The sequence below is a fragment of the Ambystoma mexicanum genome, chromosome 5q, assembly GCF_040938575.1.
Source record: "Ambystoma mexicanum isolate Mex_15411 chromosome 5q, UKY_AmexF1_1, whole genome shotgun sequence".
NCBI classification, from domain to species: domain Eukaryota; kingdom Metazoa; phylum Chordata; class Amphibia; order Caudata; family Ambystomatidae; genus Ambystoma; species Ambystoma mexicanum.
In genome coordinates, this window is record NC_090933.1 from 458,866,790 (window position 1) to 458,889,163 (window position 22,374).

The window sequence follows — 22,374 nt, forward strand, 5'->3', positions numbered from 1 at the left end:
ATATACAAAAGTGTGGGGCATAGTCCAATCACCCCAAAAGAAATGAAAACGAAAATTAAACCTAACACTAAAACTATTTACAATGGCGGCAGGCTAGTCCAACGGCTCACTTTCTGATGTCCTGGGCCAGGGCATCATCGAAATCCTGATCAATGTCCTGGAGGCGGTCCTCTTCCATGGCCCCGAGGGTTCGTAGGGACGATGCCATGTTGGACTCTAACTCCCTGCGAATAGCCTCGAGGCTTTCGGCCTGCCTCAGTGCCCTCGGCATGGAGTTCTCCGCCCTGACCATTGTGAGCCGTGACTCTTCCGCCCACCGCCGCTCCGCACCTATACGCTGGCCCAACCGCAGCCACACGGAAGACACCCCCATTCCTGGGTCCTCCTGCCCTCTGGCCGATGCCTGCCCCTCTCATGTTGATGGCCCCGAGCCATCATTGCTCCCACCTAGAGCCTGCAGCTGCTGTACATGTGCCCTGTCCGATGATGCCTTCACATCCTCCATCTGCTGGTCTCCAGTTGTTGAGGTGTCCCCCCCTGCTGGACGGCCGACTCCCGACTGTGGCAGGGATGGGATCTCCACCAAGCTGGCTGTGTTGGTCGGGCCAGGTCCACAGGGGGCCCTGGTGGAATCTGGGACGGAAGACGGCAGGGAGAACGACTGGCACATAGTCTTCACAGAGGAGGAGAGGTCCGCCAGAGTGCGCGACACATGTAGGAACCCACCAACCAGGGCCCCTCCCAACTTTGCCACGTCACAACGCTGCTCTTCGTGCTGGCATGTGTGCTCCCCCAGGAAGCATGCACGTCATCACGAATGACACGCGTGCGCAACGCGACACCAATCAGGATGGAGCCCATACGGTCATGGGACTCCTCGTCCGTAGGTAGTGGAGAGGCAGATGACGTGGGCCTCCCCCCTAACTGCGGACGGGCCTGGGACGGGGCATCCCTGCTGGTGCATGGTGGTGCAGTCACAGGGTCAGGGACAGCGACATGCACAGGCCCCTCTGCAGTGACCTGTGCTGCCTCCTGACCTTGGCCCTGGACTGCACCACTTGTACTAGTGGTACTACCCCCATAAGGCCCCATGTGCGGCTCAGTAGCGGGCTCCTCCTCCTCTGTGGAGACCACCAACCTAGATGTCTCCGCACCGTCTTCCGCCATTGCAAGCCCCTGTGGGGGCTCACCCGGCCCTTCCGCTACAGCTGTTGTGGCAGAAGCGGCACCAGTCCCCTCTCTCCCGGATGATGGCAATTCCTGGGAGGGTGGCTGGGCCTTGCGTCGTTGCCCGGTGGAGGCCTCCCCGCCGCTTAGCTCCACAGCGCCGTCTCTGCCCTCTTCTTCACTGGACGCTGCGTAGAGGGAGACATAGAACACAAGCATCAGGGTACTGTACAATAGTCCCCTAGACAGGAAGCAATAATACATGAGTGGCACTGTCAAACGTCACTTCAATCCTGTCCCTCCACAACACATGGGTGAAAGCACGCAACACACATTCAGAAACAGGCACGGCGCATGCAATCAACATCACATCCATGTACAAGGGCCTCTGTTAACCAAAATGTTGCCTTAAAACTCACATGCATCATGGTTCATACTGATCCCATGCACACACAATACCGGAGGGTCATGCATCATGGCTGGTACACCATAGACACAGTGGATACAACGGTGACCGCACTGCATGAGTGAATCTACACATCGTCACGAACATGTGTCATGCATCCATGCCGTTTCAAAGTCACACACACACTTCTCAGAAACACACACATGTGCACCATACATGTACATGAGAGCAGCACCCATCCCTCACCCCCCTCCATGTCCAAGAACATAGACTGACATGCATTCATGTGTGCATTCCGCATACAGCTCCCCATATTGCATTGGAACACATACACCATCCATGTGGTTCACACATTACTGGTCTCACATGCATGACCATGATGTCCCTGCACACACATCCATGCATGGCCTATACAGGCAAGTATCAGACTACCAGCACACTGCAACATGCCCTGTCTCACACAGCAATGCTTGGCCACTTACCGCTCAACTCCAGATGGGTCTGCCTCCGAAGGATCTGGGCGTGGAGCGCTTGGCCTATGCGTTCCAGGACCCTCATTTGGATGTTGCTCATGCTGACACGGCACCCCTCTGCATCCTCTGCCTTCACGAGGCGCAGGGCCTTGTAGAGGGTCCTGGACCTGAAGTCCTCCCAGCGCTTCCGGACATGCTTGATGTTGTGGGTTGCCACCCCCTCCGCGTTGATGGCAACCACTACGTCCTCCCAGATCCTCTCCCGTCCTTCCTTGTTGGCGCGTGATGTTCCGAAGAGGGCATCATAATGCCCCAGGACATGCTCCACCAGGACACCAACTTCCTTCTCACTGAAGCTGGTGGCCCTCTACCTCTCTGGCTGGGGGTCGCCAGTGGTCTTGGAAGGTGTTTGGCCCGACATGGCGACTCCCGAGGCAGGTGTGGGTGGGCAACTGGGTCCTGGGGCTGGGCTGTGGAGTGATGGTATCCAAGTCGGGAGTCTTCTGTTCCAGCAGGGGTGGACACAGCAACTGGACCCCTGCAGATGGCTGACATGCAGGCACCAAATAGCAGGGCACGTGGGCAGCAGGCCGGCAGCAGCAGATAGCAGGTGGGAGGGTGCTCGGGGCTCTTGGGGGCAGGAAAATGGCTTTTTGGGCAGGAGTGTGGTCTTCCGTGTGTTTTCGCGTGGCGAGCTTGATACGGAGTATTTTGGCATGTGAAAAAATTGCACGTCAGCGTGAAATCCGAGGAAAGGCCATTAGCGCCTATGCACATCTGTGACGTTACGCGCGCAGGCATTTCCCTCGTGACCTGTGCATAGTGGTTCAGCACGTGAAAAAACCGCATGTCCGCGTGTGAATGCATGTAATCTGAGGAAAGGGCCTACGCGCGTAAGTGAAGCAACGCGCACAGGCGTTTCCCACAGCACGGGTTAAAGGTGAGCGGGGCCAGCAGTTCGCTGTACGTGCCTTTCATGGAGACCGACGTGTGTGTTGCTACTTCGTGTTATTTCGCGCGCCATCACAACTTCACAGTGTATCAAGGACGTATCTATTCTTTTGGCGGGGTATTGGCTACGCGTGTTTTTCATCATCGCGCTAGTCTGACGGTGAGTCGCGCATGCTGTTTTTCCCACTGTGGGTGCCCCTGTGTATCGCGTACCCATTTCCAAGGTCATAGTAACCTGCGTGTCCCACGCGTACGCATTTTCCGTGTTCCTGGGTGCCACTGCGTACTGCGGGAGGTTCATTCCATGCACGTAGGCTGCAGGGGTTGCGTGCACGATTTTACTGCAGTTTTGGGGTGCCTGAGCCTTGCGTGACCCGTCATTACATCACCGGGGTCACATACAGCCTTGCAGGTGCAGGGGTGCTGTTAACATCTTGCATCCCACCCGCTTCACCCCAATTGCCCAGGAGAAATTGTGGTGTACAACTCCCATTGGCACTCCTCCATCTGTGCTGGCACTACTCCATCTGTGCCATGGTTGGGAGGCCACCAAAGGTGAGGGGAGCCTCAGCTGGGCGTACTCCTCGTAGTGGGCATGGTCAGGGACATGGCCGGGGTGACCAGGGAGTAGGGGGACTCAAGGGTGTCCAGGATGGCTGCAGAGGGGGAAGCGACAGGGGTGCGCCACTTGTGCACAATGTTTTGCCATGTGTCTGTGCAGTCATGCCACCACCCCCTGTGGTTCATGGAGATGCAGCTTCTGCATCTGGCACTGACGCCCATGTGACGAGGCAGTCCGTTTCATCGACTGCCACAGGCCCAAGGGTAGTGGTAGCTGCAGGTGCAGCTGGGGACACCACCACCCAGGCTCAGGGTCTGCCAGCGCAGGCTGCGTTGGCACTTCACAAGTCCTTGGAAGATTTCCAACAGGGCAGGAGGCAAACCGTAGGTGCACGCAGGGCTGCCCTGACCGAGACACGTGTCCCTGGGGCAGTAATGTCATCTGCTGCCCCGACCAACCGGGTGTTGGCAAGTGCAGGGGCAGATGCAGCCAACAACACCCCGGTTGTGAGTCTGCCAACCAGGACAGTCACGGTCAATGACCCTGCCACAGCGGATGTTGCTGAGCAGGGTCCATTAGAGGGCACCCAGCTGCCACTGATGCAAGTCAGGCCTTTGGTCGTCCCTCCATCTGCCACTCCCTTGGCTCAATCCACAGGTACCACTGGCCATACTGATCAGGGCGGCATTTGCCAGTCAGGGTCTGTGCCACAATCCAAGAGGAGGAAGGTTGCACCTGCAGCACAGGCTGGGACCCCACACACAGCCATGACCTCCTGCATGTCGAGGAAGAAGCCTTTCTGCAACCAGGAACTGGACTTCCTTGTGGACTACATGCGGGACCACAGCTGTGACATGCTAGTGGGGCCTAATTGTCAGACTACGACTGCCCACCGTGATACCCACTGGAAGCAAGTTGCGGAACATGTGCGTGCATTCGGTCATGAGGTGCGCAGGGCGCAAGAGTGCAAAAAGCGTTGGAATTACCTCAAACACAGCGCTAAGGCTAAGCGTGCCTCAAATTACAACTTGACTCTGGTGACTGGCAGTGGGCCTGCACCTGAGGAGGAAGACCTCACTCCGCACGAGTCACTCGTTGGGGAGTTCATACCACCTGAATCGGTCGAAGGAGTGGGAGAGATGCCGGACTTTGATGCCCAGTCCAGTGAGTGTTGCTGTGTGTTTGTTGAGGACATGTGTGCTTTACTTGTGTGATGTGTTGTGCATGACTGCCACTACATGTCATGTGTACATGGTTCTGATGTGCAAGTAATGCAATGCTTCACTGATGCATGGCTGCTCTGCAGGATGGTGGACATGTGGAGCAGACGGGGACTGTCCGCATCACCACTATTGCACCCTACTCACATGCTGGTCACCAGGATGCCCCTCCGGTCCATGTTCCAGCTCACTGGCCCTTCTGCATGTAGCCTGGGGTGACCTTGCTCTCAGCCCTGGGACTATGTCATAGCATGACTGACGTGCATGTTTCCTCTGCCTGCATGCGGGTACTCCCTTGCCCCTCCACCCCCCCTCTGCACCCCAATTTCACCTTTGCACTGGTCTGCTTCAATTTTGCCATTGAGTACTTGCCTGTTCATGCGTCCTGTGTACATGCTAACTTCCACCAGCCAATCTGCCAGATATATGCTGTGGAGTACATCCTTTGTACTTGATGCAGGGTGTCTCACTTGGACTGTGCAGAGGTCAGATGCCCCGCAGGGACATGAGTGCCCATTCATACGCCATGTGGATTCCATGCATGCCCCTATGTGTCCTTGACTGGATGATCATTGTAGTACGTGTCCAGGGTGACCTACGTTGCATGGCATTTCATCAACCTTCCCATGGCCACTGTGGCTCAGTCCTGCGTCGCAAACATGTTTAACATGTGACTGTCTGTGTGGGTCACAGGCCTCAGCCTGTTTCATGGCCAATGACTCTGTCCAACTGGTGTAGTGTCTTCTTCACACATGGGTGTACTCCGGAGGTTTCATCATGTGTCCTGCTTACTGTCCCATCATCATCTGCTGTGTTGTCACTCGACTCACATGATGCAATTGATGCTAGTCAACACTGTCTGTCAATACACAGGTCTATGGCCATCCTTTTGATACCATGCAAGGCATCCCTGCATTTGCATTTGGGGGGAGGGGTGGTATGCTTGTAGCCATGCTACCCATTGCATGCACATTGCACGTGATGGCTGAAGTTGACCTAGCACTGCCTTCATATTTTCTGATACACATCATGAAGTACTTGTACATGTGGATAGTGAGTAACGTACAAATGTGCTGCACTGCATCGACCCACTTCAGAGTGATATAACACCCTTCTACAAGCCTAAGCACAGAAGCAAAGTCACGTTGATCCAGCATGCATGGCAGGTTCTCTTTTGTGTGTGACAAGTCTGCTTCATGTGTTTGGTGTCTGTGTGATGTCTATGTGTGTGTGTGTTGTGTGCTTCTAACATGTGTAGTGACCTTTTTTCTCTCTGCTTTTCAGATGATGACGCAATGGAGCCAGAGGATGGTGTTGTCATGCCAGGCACAGGGTTGTTATCACTACAGCAACCCGGCACAAGTGGGGGTCGTGGGGTGGTAGGCCACGAAAACCCACATGTGCTACAGTCCATCTTGTCTTTGGCTGGCAATGAGTCCAGCCCTGATGACCACTCTGGCGTCCATGTCGAGTGAGATGCGCATCAGGTCCATATGTCAGGAGTGAGTGATTCTGATGTGGGCACTCCTCTGTCCGTGACACCTGCACTGAAGGGTCAGACAGTCTTGGAATCTCCGCCTGTGGTGGATCGGGATGCAGGGTCACCCTCCACACCAGTAACTGATGTGCCTGGGCCATCACGTCGACGGGGGCATGTAGTCGTGCAGCCGCAGGCGGTGCCAACACAATGAGGACACCCGGTCCTTGGGTCCCGCAGGTGTCAAGCCCATCAACGCGGTCGCTGCGCGCAACTGCTGTATACTGAGTGGGAGCAAGACATGACTGCCAATTCTGAACGCCAGGGGGCAGCAATGAAGAACATCGCTGTGAGCATGGAGCGTGTGGCCCAATCCGTGCTCCCCCCGCTAGGCAGGTGCTTCTCCAGCAGCAGGCGGCACAGTCCATGGCCCGTTCGCTCAGGCTGGGCATGGCAGCCTCCGACAGGGCACACCAGGCTAAAATATTGTCTCTGCGTGAAGCAATTGCTGCTCACGCAGAAGCACACATGGAGGCCCTGAGGGAGGAGTATGGTTCCCTCAGATCCACTCTGGGTGTCCTTCTGATGTCCCAGAGGGAGCGGTCAGAGGAGAGGTTTGCGCAGCTTGAGCGTTCCATCTCGGCTGACCTACATGCTTGCCCGGAGGTGCATCAGTTGTCCAGCCAGGCCTTGCAGGAGGAACTCTGTGTTAGATGTGTTACCTTGCAAGAGGAAGCACACGTATCACGTGAGGTTCTGCATGCAGACCAACGTGTCACCGCCGCACAGAACCAGGCTCACCCGTCCGGCAGACTTGCTGCCGACGAGGGGCAAGCTGCGGCTAGGCGTGGTCAGGCTCCTGTGCCACATCCTCCTTTCCAGGAAGAGCCAGACTCGGATGATGAGGTATCTCTGACATAGGTCAGGCTGTTCAGGCGTGGAGCCCATGGATTTTTTTTTTTTCCTCAACATCATCGCATGTGGGTGTTGAGCAGCACCCTGTACCTCCCCCCTCCTGGGTGCCTTTCCCCCCCGGGTCATATGTGGCCATTTTTGATTTTTCTTTTAGTTTAGTTAGTTAAGTTTCTATTTGATAGTTTGTTTAATTAGGTAATGTAGGTTTTTGGTAGTTAGTGTAATTAGTTAATATAGTTTAAAATTGCTTGTCTGTTGTGCTTTCATGTGACGGTGTGGTGCTTTGTGGCTTTTGAAAGTGTCCACTGTCTGTTCCAGCTGGTCCCTTCAAGCTTGTCTCGTGTATGTGTTTGCAACTTGGGGTCCTGACTCACATATGCCACTCCTGCTTCCCTTATCTATGGGCTCGCAAGGATGCTTCGCTGTTACAGCCTATTACACAAGGGCTTTGGACTGTCATATCTGTTGCATGTCTGCTGCTGTACTACTTGTGTTGACACCCCTAGTGGGGATGATAGGGGTGATTTTGACCACAGTTCTTCCTTTGCTAGATGGGTGGTTTCATGATTCATGTGTGCATCAATTGCTATTCATTGTGTAATGTGTTTCTTATCTTTGCTGTAAATGTGCTTCATGCAATTCATGCTATAGACAGTGGCTGACACACTTTGGCTGGGAAAGTTGCACTGATGGAGTGATTTCCGATGTACGTCTCTGACATGGTAGTTGATGGGAAAGTTGTAAGGGGCACATGCAGGGGCAGTGACACATATCCTCCGGTCCAACATGGTCCATTGAGGCAGTTGTATTAGCCATGTAGTGTTCCAAGACAGGGAAAGAAGCAGCTCACAGGGACAGACAGCGAAGGACAGACTCGTGTGCAGTGCATTTCATTTACAGGTTTGAATTGGCAAATGCATTACCTACTTTATTTAGGTTATGCTCAGGGCTGGACTGGGAGCTAAAAAAGGCCCTGGAAACAATTACTGGGGACCAAAAGAGGCCCTGGAAATAAACTTCAAAGTGGCCCCATATGACTAATTTTCAGCAAGCCCAAAGCTTTTCCTATGAGAAAATTTGGAAATACCACAGAAAAGAGGCCCAGGGTGCAGAGGCCCACCGGAAAATCTCCCTATAGGCCAGTCCACCCTTGGTTATGCTGGAACACGACTTGAACTGAAGTCGTACCTTGCTAAATGCGTCTGGATGCTTACCCAGGGAACATTGGATGTTGTGTGAATCTTGACACATTGGTCTTACATTTGCCACGCACCCATCGGCGCATTACTTACTGCATTAACTGTGTATGAACCATCATGGGGGGAATCTTACGTATGGGTACGAAGCACCACACCAGATAGTTTGTAGAGTATCTTGTTACTTTGGGGCATGCATGGTGGTGTGTGTGTGTGTTATGGGCACGCACAGATTAGTGACTCTGGCTCTCTTTGCAGCATTAAACTGCTCATATTACCGGACCTGAGAATGTGCAGGCAGGAGGCCAGCACTGACCCCAGAGATAAGTTTCTCTTTGACTTCAATTTGAGTAATTTGGTACTATGTGCATGATGGACACGTTTGGTCTGATTGTGTATGTGTTAATGTGATTATTATGATTTTGTACATTCCCTACTTTCCCTTGTCAATCCTACTCCCCTCTCCTGCCCCTCATTCCGGTTATCCAGTATACCAATGCCTGTTCCGACTGCATATCCCTGACCCTCCTTCCCCACCAGGGTCTCAGAGGCCTGTGTGAGTTTGACCTTGCAGGCACCCAGACCACGGTGGGGGTGGTTGGTTCATGCCACTTCTGCACCTGTACACGGGAGCTGTGACAGTACACATCAGTTTGTGGTGCATCATTCGATATTATGTAACACATGGTACATATCCTGCTGTGACATTGTTTTACTGTGCTACCTTGGTTGTTCCATCATTGTGCTAGTACTTGGGCTTTGTGACGTACTGCTACTTCAAGTCATCTTCTGGTTTGTTTTGCTGCCTGCAGGCTTTTTGCTTGGCTTCTGTGTTGGCCTGCTTTGAGTTCTCTTTGATTTGGTGTTTTTGCAAGTCAAGGTGGCCTCTGAGGGTGCTGGACACTTTTTACACGCAAGGCGGAAGATGGAGACACAAAGGGAAGGGTGATCCTGTGGCCAGGTGAACTTCAAGGATGAAGGTTACATACCCCATGCGCAGTTGTTCAGTGGGTCATGGTGATATGTGAGGGAGGGGGGGTATTTTGCTGTTGGACAGTTGCCTTGCCCCACAGTGTGATGGGCACCCTGACATTGTAATTGTGGTATCCTATGTACATGATGTATTCTGCTGATCAATGGCTGTTCATGTGTTGTGTTTACGGTTCAGGTGTGAGGGTATAGTTGTGGTTTGACATGCTGGGGTGTACACATGGGCGGGCAATGTTCACCTGTGATGAGGACACTGATGGTCACTTGATTGCACATGCATGTATTGATTGCATGTCCCTACTGGCAAACACACTTGCACTATGATCCACAACATGTACAACCACCCTTCCATGTCCACACGTGCACACAGTTAGCCTTCTGGGGACCACTGTGTCCCTGCAGCACATGATCTATGACCATTTGTGGATCCTGTACATGCGTGATTTGTTTTTTTATTTAGTTTGTCATTTTCATGTGATGCTCAGGGTGTGCATCACACACAATGACTGGTCACTATGCTGTGTGCTGAGAAGTGTGTTGCAGGAGATGGACACAGCACACGTATTATGCAGTGTTTATTTTGCCGTGCACAATGTGCATGTGAACAGGCATTCATTGTTATGTTCAAGCTACAACTGTTGTTATGCATTTGGGTATGACTTGCTTTGTGTGTGAGGTTGTTGGTCAGTCATTTCATCTGATTCCATGTCAGGCATCATTGTCTGACGCCACTTTGCATTTTTCACATGTCAATGTGTACATTATTGTTATTGTGTTGGTGTTTTTCTATTGCTTGCCATGTCATGTTGTGGTTTTGGTGGCTTTGTGTGATATACCAGTGATTGTCATGGCCTGTTTTGCAGGTCTGTGTGATACACACCTTGCATGTGTACCTTTTGGTCACGCAGGATTGGTTAGGTTTGAGTAGCTAGGGATGCACACAATGTGGCACTTCCATGGCAACATTCTCAGGGTGGTAAGGTTGTGACAGTTGACTGTCTCTTTGAAATCATCGATTGTCACCTGGTATGTGCCAGGCCTTTGTGCACTCCGCAGGGGTGGGAGTTTAGGTGAAAAATGTGGCCACAAGCAGGGTCCGGGCTGCCTCGCCACTTGCCCTATCCCCTCCCATGAGCAGCGCCTGTGCCTGTGGTTGGGGATGTGGGGGCACCACCATGTCCACCGGTACGCACTGCCGTGTTGCAACATTGTGCAGGATACATGCTGCCACAAAGATCCTGCACACTACTGGGGGTGCATAGAGTAGCTGGCCGCCAGAGCGGTCAAGGGAGCGGAAGCGTGACTTGAGCACTCCGAATGTGTGCTCCACTATGGCCCTGGTTGCAATATGGGCAGCGTTGTATCTTACCTTGGGTGGTGTTGTGGGGTTCCATATTGGCGTCATCATGTGGTTGCTCAGAGGGTAGGCACTTTCCCCTGGAGAGGTGATAATGGTTGTGATTATTGGGGTTTGTGTATTTGTCTGTGTGTGACATACATGCATGTGCAAGATCATTTGTACTCACCTAGGAGCCATGTACCACCATACTGCCCAGCTTCCAGGGCCCGGCTCAGGGCAGACATTCTGTATATGAAACTGTCATGGGTGGAGCCAGGGTAGTTTGCATAGACAGAGGTGATGATTCCCTTGGCATTGCATACCACCTGCACGTTGATGGAATGCCAGTGCTTGCGGTTTTGGTAGATATGCTCAGTGGCCCTAGGTGGACGTAGGGCCACATGGGTGCAATCTATGGCACCGAGCACTTTTGGGAAGTGTGCCACCCTGTAAAAGTCCTGGACGACGGCCTGCCTTTCTGCGGATGTTCTGGGCATGTATATGTGCCTGCGGACTGAGGGGCGCGCAGTCATGATTGCCAACACCTGGTGTAGGCAGCGTGACTGCGTGGCCTGTGAGACCCCCCCCCCCACTATGGCAGTAGTCCGCTGAAATGACCCAGTGGCCAAAAAATGCAGCACATTGAGCACCTTCTCCAAGGGGCTCAATGCTTGGGAGCAGGGGGTGGGGGATATAAGGTCATCTTCCCACTCCCTGACCAGGTCTAGGATGATACGAGGTGGAAACCTATACCTGCCATAGACCTAGTCATCAGGCATCCCAAAAAGACTTGTCCGGGGGGAAAAAATGCAGGCCCTGGCTATTCTCCTCCTGCGGTGTCCCACAATCAGTGCTGCGACATATGGGGCATTCATCGTAGCGCTATGTACGTTTTTGTTGTTTGTGCATGCTTTTATACTGTGCACGGGGATGCTTACGCCTGCTTTCCTGTGGCGGACGTGTTGACGCCTGTGCGTGTCTTTTAGCGTGGGCTTGTTTCCCGTATTCAAATCCATGAATACGAGTTGTTTGTGTGCGTGTGGGCGTTCCGTGTATTTCCCTGCAGTACTTCCCCAGTTACGCCTTCTTTTCATGCATTGTTCCCCATTCCGTGCGTTACGCCCCATGTCCCGCCCCCTTTTTGGTATGTGTGCGGACGTTGTGTGCTTTCCCTGTGCGCGTCGCGCACGGCATTCGGGATGTTGCAATGACGTATGCGCCTTCTGTGTCACGCAAGGGTTTGGCGCACATCCCAAGAAAAACACGTGCAGGGACTTCCATGAATCGCGTGCGCTTCCTTTTTCACGCTTGCGCCTGCTTGCGCCACTTTTTTCGGTGCTCATTTGTTCAATGAATCGGCCCCTCAGTTTCATCTAAACCACTTTTTCCTTCTGGTTAGAAATGTGGCAAGGCCACATGGAGTAGGGACAGGGCTTACAAACACTTGTACACCCCTTTGCCCCTCCTTGTCACTCCAATCCCCACTAAACCAGGTAAGAATGGTTAGGGAGAGTGATCAATCCTTGGAGGGGGTGGGCTATTTAAGAGATATATTGGGATGGGTTAAGTGTGGGTTGTAGTTGGGTGGGGACAGGGGGTGGAGGGTGAAGTCTGAGAGACCAGAGGAGGAGAGCACTGAAGGAGTGTGGAAGTTATTGGAGAGGGGGGTATGTGCAGTGTTTGTGTGTGGGTTGAGGAGTGAGTGTAGTAGGAGTGAGTAGTAATAGGAGGAGGTATTAGCAGTTGTAGCAGGAGGAAGTGGTAGCAGTGGTGGGATAGTGGAGGGAGCGAGAGTAGAAGTGAGAGGGGGTGGTGGTAGTAGTAGTGGTGGTAGTAGAGATTAGTAGTAAGAGTAGAGAGAGAGGAGCAGCAGTAGTAGAGAAGTGGTACTAGCAGTAGAAAGGAGTGGTAGTAGTAAGAAGTGGTGGAGTACGGGCAGTAGTGAAAAGGGGAAAGAGTAGTGGGAAGGACTAAGGAGACAGTTGCCCTCATTACAAGTCAGGCGTTAAGGGTTTAACGGCGCCGTCGGCGGTGCCGGCGGTGCTGTAATTAGCGCCTTCCCCATCCCCATTATGCCCTATGGCGCAAAAATGGGAATGGGGAAGGGCAAATGGTGAATGGGGAATTACCGCCCCACTCACCTTGGAATGGGGCGGTAATTCCGCCATCCACCATGGCGGAATCCGGCATGGACCATGGTGCTAATAGGGCACCATGGTCCAGCGCCGGAGTCGTAATGAGGCCCAGTAACAGCAAAAGGAGTAGTAGACCCGAACCCCCCAAATCAGCACACACTCTCAAACATGCACCCATAAAGACCCAAACCCCCCACCCCCCCAAATCAGCATACAAACTCTCACACATGCACCCATAAGGACCCAAACCCCCATCCCCCAACTCAGCACACAAACTCTCAAACACGCACCCATACAGACCCAAACCCCACACAACCCCCAACTCAGCATACAAACTCTCAAACATGCACCCATACAGACCCAAACCCCCCACCACCACCAACTCAGCACACAAACTCCCAAACATGCACCCATACAGACCTAAACCCCCCACCTCATTTCTAGATGAACAAGGTATCTCAACGTACCTAATGGAAGAAACCAGCCTAAAACCAAAATCAACCTTCATACAAACTTTATCCTCAGAAAATGTTATAGATGTATTTCACAAAGCAGTCAGCAATAATATATGAAAGAACTACCTCAATAATAAATATACAAAGACAACATATAATCTAACAAAAGAAGAAAAACTGGCAATTGAAGATCTGTCTAAAGATAAATAATCAATAATAACCAAGGCAGGAGACAAAGGAGGAAAGATGGTTCTATTCAATAGGATTGACTATATCAGAGAAGGATCCAAACAACTAAATGTAACCAAATGCTATGAGAAGTTAATGAACAACCCTATACCAGACTTGGAAACTCTTTGGAATGAAAAGATTAAAACATGGCATGAACAAGATTTATTAAGTGACAAAGAATATCAGAGTTTGATTTGCAAAAACTCTATCATGACAACAATATACTTTTTGCCTAAGGTTCATAAAGCCTATAAAGATTTTCCACCGCTTCGACCTATTATAAATGGCATTGGCTCCATAACACAAAAACTTCACAATATATTGATTCTCACTTGCAACCTCTGGCAGCAAACTTAGCTTCATTTGTAAAGGACTCAAAACACATTATTCAGCAGTTAAATTTTATACCATGGAACAAAACTACCAATTTGTCACATTGGATGTTGTACAACTATATACCAGCATCCAACATAATAAAGGCCTAGAAAGTACAAAAATGTTTTCTCAAAACAAGATCAGTCTCATTTCTTGAGCAAAATAAAATGATTATTGGGATGTTACATTTCTGCTTATACAACAATATATTCATCTTTGATAATACCATCTTCAAACAACTCCAGGGCACCGCTATGGGGTCCAAATTTGCTCCACCTTATGCTAATCTATTTATGTTTTTGTTTTGAGTTGCAACATGCCTGGAAACATCCCCTTTTTCACAATAACATTAAATTCTGGGGTTGTTTTATAGATGATATACTGATAATATGGGAAGGAAATACTCAAGATCTGGACACTTAGTTCACCTATCTCAACAACAATCTTTTCAATGTATCATTCACCAAGTCAGTCAGTGCCACCAACATTGAATTTTTGGACTTAGAACTTTCTGTCGAAAATGAACAAATTCAAACCAAACTATTCACAAAACCTACATCTGGGAATAGTCTTCTTTATGCTACATCCCATCATCCTAAGCATACTATTCACAGTATTCCATATGGGGAGGTTCTCAGAATCAAAAGAAACTGCAGTACTGTTCTCACCTTTCAGGATAATCTTTGACAAACTCATAAAAAATTTAAACAGAGAGGTTATGGATCTAAGATCATCAAAAATGCAATCAATGAGGCAGAACTTGTATCAAGGGACTCTCTATTGAAAGACAAACTGATACCAGAAAAAATGAGTCCCAACACTTCATTCATTACTACATACAGCACGGAAGCCAGGAACATCAAATGAATATTAACAAATCATTGGAACATTCTTCTGACAGACTCAGGTCTACAAAAACATTTGGCCAATCACCCGAACATATGTTTTCGAAGAGCACCAACAATTAAGAACCTGGTCACTCCAAGCTTCCTGAGCCCAATACCAAATGAAATAAAAACCTTCTTCCAAACGGAAAACAAAGGAACTTTTAAATGTGGACGATCACAAACAATCCAAATCTTGACATTTCTAACTTAAACATTTTTGGACTGGAGAAAGTGACTTTACCCCCTTGAGGAGGAAACAAGGAGGAACTGTTAAGAAAAAATGAATGTAAATGGATTTGCATTATGGACACCTGTGTCACAGGTTTAAATTGTGATACGGAAATGTATAATTGGCTTTAATTATTTGTTTATTATTTATACATGAAAAAATAAGTTATATCTAATTCGGTTTGTTCACTACATTTTCTTTTGCTGTCAGACAACAAAATGATTCCTGGGAAACCTAAATTAAGGTTGCTTAAAAAGTATGTTTACTTACATAAAAATAGACTATAGGTGATTTGCCCATATAAAAAATAGAGGATCTTGATATAGACCAGCAAAATTAAGTAATTATTAGGACCATTTCTTGCTATCAAATAATAATAGAGAACTTTTGATGGGTTAGTAAAATGTAATTAAACCCCACTATTATTTGAGCATTTTTCAACAATGACATCTCATATAAAATAAATGATCATTTAACATAAATCAGCCAAGTATAATCACTCTAGGTTTGAAGACAATCTAGAAGTCGTAATAAAAAGTATCACTAGAATCTATTGAAAAGAACAGTGAATCCACAGAAAGATCTATTAAAGTGATAATTTTCCCGATTTAAAAAATGGCTGCCGGAACATAAAAACGTGCGTGATGACGTCATCGCGTCACGTTAGATCACGTGGACGCAGCGTGATGACGTCATCGCGGCACGATCGTATTATAAATAGTGCGCAAAAATGAAATAATGCTATCCACTCGCTTGGGAAACCCCTCACATCGCTTATCATGGCGTTTGAAGAATCACAGAATTCAAAGAAATAAGGTAAGCAAATCAGCCTTGTAGCCATAGGGACAAATGTAGGAATAGTAAACTTTAATTTGAACCTACTCTCTTTCTCCAAGCAAACTAAGACAATACCATCTTTTTACCTTCCTTTAGCCAGTTTTGATCGACTTAAACTACACATTGGAACAGAAGGCAATTCCTCTAAATTCCTCTAAAGCATTTATTAAGCTAAACCTGGACAGTATACTGATCATCCACCTGACATTACCAAAACTATTTGGATGAATGTTAAAATCCTTGAAAATAATTCAGAATCACAAATTGGGTGAGTCAAGAAAAATAATTATTTTGGTATGGAATAATAGCAAAAACTACTTTTAGCTTCATAACAAACATATATATATATATTTTTTCCTTTGGAACAACATTTCCTCTCCTTATGATCCATTGTTACTAACAATGGGGAAACACATGTCTAGAGAGACATTTTAAGGGATAACTATTTTCAAAGTACTAAGGATCAGTATATATTATTTGAAGTGTAACCAAAGTGTGGAGCAAACACCTGATACAAATTTGAAAAAGGGTCTACTTATTGTAATTATTGTGGAAATTACAAGATGAAATAAAAAGGTGTGGAGCAAACACCTTACACTAACTTGTATCAAGGATTTGTGCACAGCAATTTATGTGGAATCCATAAGGTGTGAATAAAACAGAGAATCATTTGTTTGTCATCTTTCAATATATTGTGAAGAATAAAAGAAAAACTTCAAATACCTAAGTGGTATGACTCACCTTTGAATAATTTTTGAATAAGGTTGGCGCATGTGATTCATTTTTCTAAATTCTCTCTTTACAAACCACCCAACCCCCTCAACTCAGCACACAAACTCTCAAACATGCACCCTTACAGACCCAAACCCCCCAACTCCCAAATCAGCACACACTCTCGAACATGCACCCATACAGACCCGAAACCCCCACCCCTCAACTCAGCATACAAACTAGCAAGCATGCACCCATACGGACCCTGCATCTCAACATACACTGCACTTAGACTCCAAAACAAACATTCATGCACACCCAACACCCCCACCCCCGCATCTCAACATGCACAACACAAACATACAAAAACAAACATTCATGCACACCCGACCCCCCACACCCGCGCATCTCAACATACACAACACAAACATACAAAAACAAACATTCATGCACACCCGACACCCCCCACCCCGCATCTCAAACACAGTACAAACATACAAAAACAAACATTCATGCACACCCGACACCCCCCACCCCCGCATCTCAACATACACAGCACAAACATACAAAAAATAACATTCATGCACACGCGACACCCCCCACTCCCGCATCTCAACATGCACTACACAAACATACAGAAACAAACATTCATGTACACCCGACACCCCCACACCCCCGCATCGCAACAATCACAACACAAACATACAAAAACAAACATTCATGCACACCCAACACCCCCCACCCCAGCATCTCAACATACACAACATAAACATACAAAAACAAACATTCATGCACACCCAACACCTCCCCCACATCTCAACAAACACAGCACAAACATACAAAAACAAACATTCATGCACACCCAACACCCCCCCACCCCCGCATCACAAACACAGTACAAACATACAAAAAAAAACATTCATGCACACCCGACAACCCACCACCCCCGCATCTCAAACACAGTACAAACATACAAAAACAAACATTCATGCACACCCGACACACCACACCCCGCATCTCAAACACAGTACAAACATACAAAAACAAACATTCATGCACACCCGACACCCCCACCCCCGCATCTCAACATACACAACACAAACATACAAAAACAAACATTCATGCACACCTGACACCCCCCCACCCCCGCATCTCAAACACAGTATAAACATACAAAACCAAACATTCATGCACACCCGACACCCCCCACCCCCGCATCTCAACATACACAACACAAACATACAGAAACAAACATTCATGTACACCCGACACCCCCACCCCTGCATCTCAACAAACACAGCACAAACATACAAAAACAAACATTCATGCACACTCAACACCCCCCCACCCCCTCATCTCATCATACACAACACAAACATACAGAAACAAAAATTCATGTACACCCGACACCCCCCACCCCGCATTGCAACAAACACAACACAAACATACAAAAACAAACATTCATGCACACCCCACCCCCGCATCTCAAACACAGCGCAAACATACAGCAGAACAGACCGACACACAAACACAAACAAACAGACCACTTACCGGACGTGCTGGAAGGCAGGCTAGCTGGAATGCTGGCAAGGTAACTGGAGTAGTACTACGGCTGGCGTGGCAAGGCTGAAATGCCTTCTGGCATCAAGCCTTATTGACCACTACAGCTGAAGTTCTGGCACTCCATTGGTGCAGCACACACGCACTACATGGCTTGTAGGAGCAACATGGTGCATGTCTGCTGAGCCAATGAGGGCCAGTGTTTTGTCCTGCCCGGAAGGCAACAAAGACTTTCCTAATGGAGGGCGGTCGATGCTGCTTGTGGGCCGCACTTCATTAGGAAAGTCGTTGTGCCTCGCAGGCCGGACAAAATGGCATGGCGGGCCGCAACTGGCCCGCGGGCCCTATGTTGTGCACCCATGTCCTACAACTATGCGTCACTCATATGTATCTGTAAAATGAGGCTAAAAATAATATTTTAAGAAAGAAATATTAATCCCCAAACACATATAGATTGTCTGTCTACTATAAATTGTTTATACAACCAATGCAACTATTTTTAAAGTGTATTATATCTTCAATTGTTTCAAAATATTTGAGTTATATTCAAACAGGTGAAGAAGTTATTGTAGTAAGATTATTTTTAAAGTGTATCATATCTTCAATTGTTTCAAAATAGTTGATATTTTCAAACAGGTGAAGAAGTTATTGTAGTAAGACAAAGAATGAAAGAAGAAGCACTACAACTACTCACAAAACGAATCCTGGATTAATTAAAACAGTTACATTGACTATTAATTAATGTTGAAAAAGAAGTACAATCAATGAAGAAGGATCTTGAAAATTAAAGAGAAATGATGCACAGTTCTGTCACAAAAATTGCAAACATGAAACATGATTAATTATCTTGTACAACTGTCCTGGGATGATGTTGATGATGTGTATTGGCAATTGGACGAGATGATCTGGCCCATACTTGACTTATATGTGGTTTTATATTTTTACTGTAGCTGTGAGCTGTGGTTGTGCATAATCAACCCCCACCTATGGTGCTAGTAGCAACAGCCAGAGTTTTCAAACACTGGTAGCACTGGCGCACTGTATTTGAAGTGTCATTAGAAATGCTACGGAGGTTCAAAGGGAGGTTTCATTTTTTGTGACTTGGGCCTCATTACAAGGTTGCCCGGTCCGGTAACAACGGTACCGGTAAGGTTGTTGGTACCATTGATACCGGACCGCCAAACTACGAGGTCTGACCTGCCGGGCGGAACGGCACCTTTGAGCAGACCTAAACGGTGGCACCACCTCCCCATTCCCATTGAGTCCTATGGGACTCAGTAGGAATGGGGAGTCATTTTTACCGGCACCCGGCAAAGGGAAATTACCAGGTCTGCCAGGGCTAGAATGCCCTTTTACATCCCCATTGCCGGGTGCTGCTAAAAAAATTACTCCGGCAGCAGCTCTGCTGGTATTTACCGACACGGCTACCGCCAACCTAATAATGACCCCCATTGTCTTTTTAGAGTTGGAATTTTAGTTTTTTTATATTTTCAACACCAGTTGGACATGTCTAACATTGTGCAAGAAAACAGTAAGAGGTAGACCTTGTAATATTTCCTTTTTATGTTTTGAGGCATTGTGTTTTTTATGTTGTTATTTTTTATTGTTTTACATATTTCTTCCAGGTTGGACATTTCCAACATGTCAGATCTCGAGAGTATTAGCAGTGATGATGTTATAATTTGGTTTCTGAATTCATTGCTACTGAGGAAGAAGGCAACTCACATGAATAACACTGCCAAGAGTTGGCGCTTCTTTAAAGAAAAAAAAACACTGTTCCATGAAAGAGGCAGAGGAGGAACTTTGCACGTTCTGAAACAAACCTCTACGCCACGGGACATCAAATGTTCTGTCTCATAGCTTGGAGACATTAATCATGATAAGTCACTTGTTGCGAGTCTTCTTGAATTGTATGGATACTGTGTATTGGAAATTGGACAAGATGGTCTGTCCATTACTGGGCTCCAGTCTTTTTTGATTTATGTGTGGTCTTATATCTTTACTGTAGCTGTGAACTGTGGTTGTGTATAATCAACCTGCACCTATTAAAGGTGCTGCTAAAAACAGCTAGAATTTTCAAACATTTTCAGCATTGGTACACTCTATTTGAAGAGTTATTAGTAATTCTAGAGGTGTGGCTTAATTTTTTGTGGCATTGTCTTTTTATTGTTGTCATTTTTGTTATTTTATATTTTCGTCAACTGTTGGACATTTGAATATGTGTAACATTGATCATGAAAACACTAAGACGTGGCCCTTGCAATGTTCTGTCAGAAAGCTTGGGAACATCAATCATAATAAATCATGTGGGGTGAGTGTCCTGGGATGATGTGTACTGGAAATTGCCCAAGATGGTCTGTTTTTTGGCTTATATGTGGTATTATATCTTTACTGTAGCTGTGACCAGTGTTTGTGGAGAATCAACTTCCCCCCCATTAAAGGTGCTGCGAGTGATAGGCAGGGTCTTCAAACACTGGCAGCACTGGGACACTTATTTATTTATTATTTATTACATTTGTTATACGCCCAGATCCGGAGGTATCATGGCGTAGATACAGACAATGGGTAAATACAAACTTTATAATATAACAAAATATTTTAAAAATACAAAAGTACGAAAGGCAGAGGTTATGTTACAAACAGTGTATATAAGAGTGATGGTTGAGGTTAGAGCAGTCTATAGTCTTCACTCTGTTTAATATTGATTAAATAGCCAATTTTCAGGAGTTTTTTGAATTGTGGAAAGGAAGTTTCATTTTTGAAGAGTTATTAGAAATACTAGAGAGGTTCATAGAGGAGGATTTTCATGAAGTGTTTACAGATGTGGTGCTCCTATCTGCAGTAGTAGGACTTGGATGAGCGAGAGGTCTTCCTAGGATCTTTTCTTTCTGATGCCATACATCTGTCAGACGTTTTCATCCACTTCATTCTGCAGTACTAATAGTGTACTTATTTGGTTGAAGACACACAAGCATTTCAGACTCGAGAAAAGAAGAAAAAAAAAAGATGTGGGAAGAAGTTTGGGAACATCAATTATAATAAAGCATTTGGTGCAAGTCTCTTGGGATGGTGTGTTTTGGAAATTGCATGAGATGTTCTGGACCACTTTGGGCTGCAGTCTTTTTTGGCTTACATGTGGTCTGAAATGTTTATTGTAACTGTGAGCAGTGGTTGTGCATAGACAACCTCCACCCATTAAAGGTGCTGCTAGCAACAGTCAGAGTTTTCAAACACTGGTAGCACTGGAGCACTCTATTTGAAGAGTCATTAGTAGTGCTAGAGAGATTCAAAGAGGAGGCTTCATTTCTTGTGATATTGGGCCTCATTCTGAGGTGGGCGCAAAGGGATACCGGGCACCGTTAAGGACATCAGTGCCAGTAATCCCTTTGCGCCCTATTCCGAGGTCCCTTAGCGGGTCCCGCAATGGGCGCCTCGTTTTACCAGGCGCCCTTAGCGGGAGCCGCTAAGGGACCGCAGAGCTAATAACGGTACCGCAAATTGTGGTACCATTATTAGCTACTTCCCCATTCCCATTGAGCCCTGTGGGGGCTCAAATGGGAATGGGGAATGGATTTTTCAATGGGGATTTAACGGTCCCGCAAAGGTCGGACTACACTGGTAAGTCCCCATTGAACCAGGTCAAACCCGGACCCGGTATAGGAGCTAGTCATGGCGCAAATAGTGCAATGACTACCTCCATACTCGGAATGAGACCCACTGTCTTTTTAGAGTTGTAATTTTTGTTATTTTATATTTTCATCACCAGCTGGAAATTTGAATATGTCTAACATTGTGCAATAAAACACTAAGACATGGCTCTTGTAATGTTCTGTCAGAAAGATGGGGAACATTAATTATGATAAATGATGTGTTGCGAATCTCCTGGAATAATGTGGATGATGGGTATTGGAAATTGCATGAGATGGTCTGAACCATACTGGGCTGCAGTATTTTCTCGTTTATATGTGGTTTTATATCTTTACTGTAGCTTTGAGTGGTGGTTGTGCATAATCAACTTCCACCCATTAAACACTGGTAGTACTGGACCATTCTATTTGAAGAGTTATTAGAAATGGTAGAGAGGTTCAAAGAGGAGGCTTAATTTTTTGTGGCATTGTTCTGCTGTGTGTATGGACAGTTCAATCACACGTTCGGATCTATTGACGCAACCGTATCATGACATCCGTGCATACAAAACCATCCAATCCTCGACTGCCGAAGTCTGTAGGTGCGAATAATCACCACAACCACAAAAAAA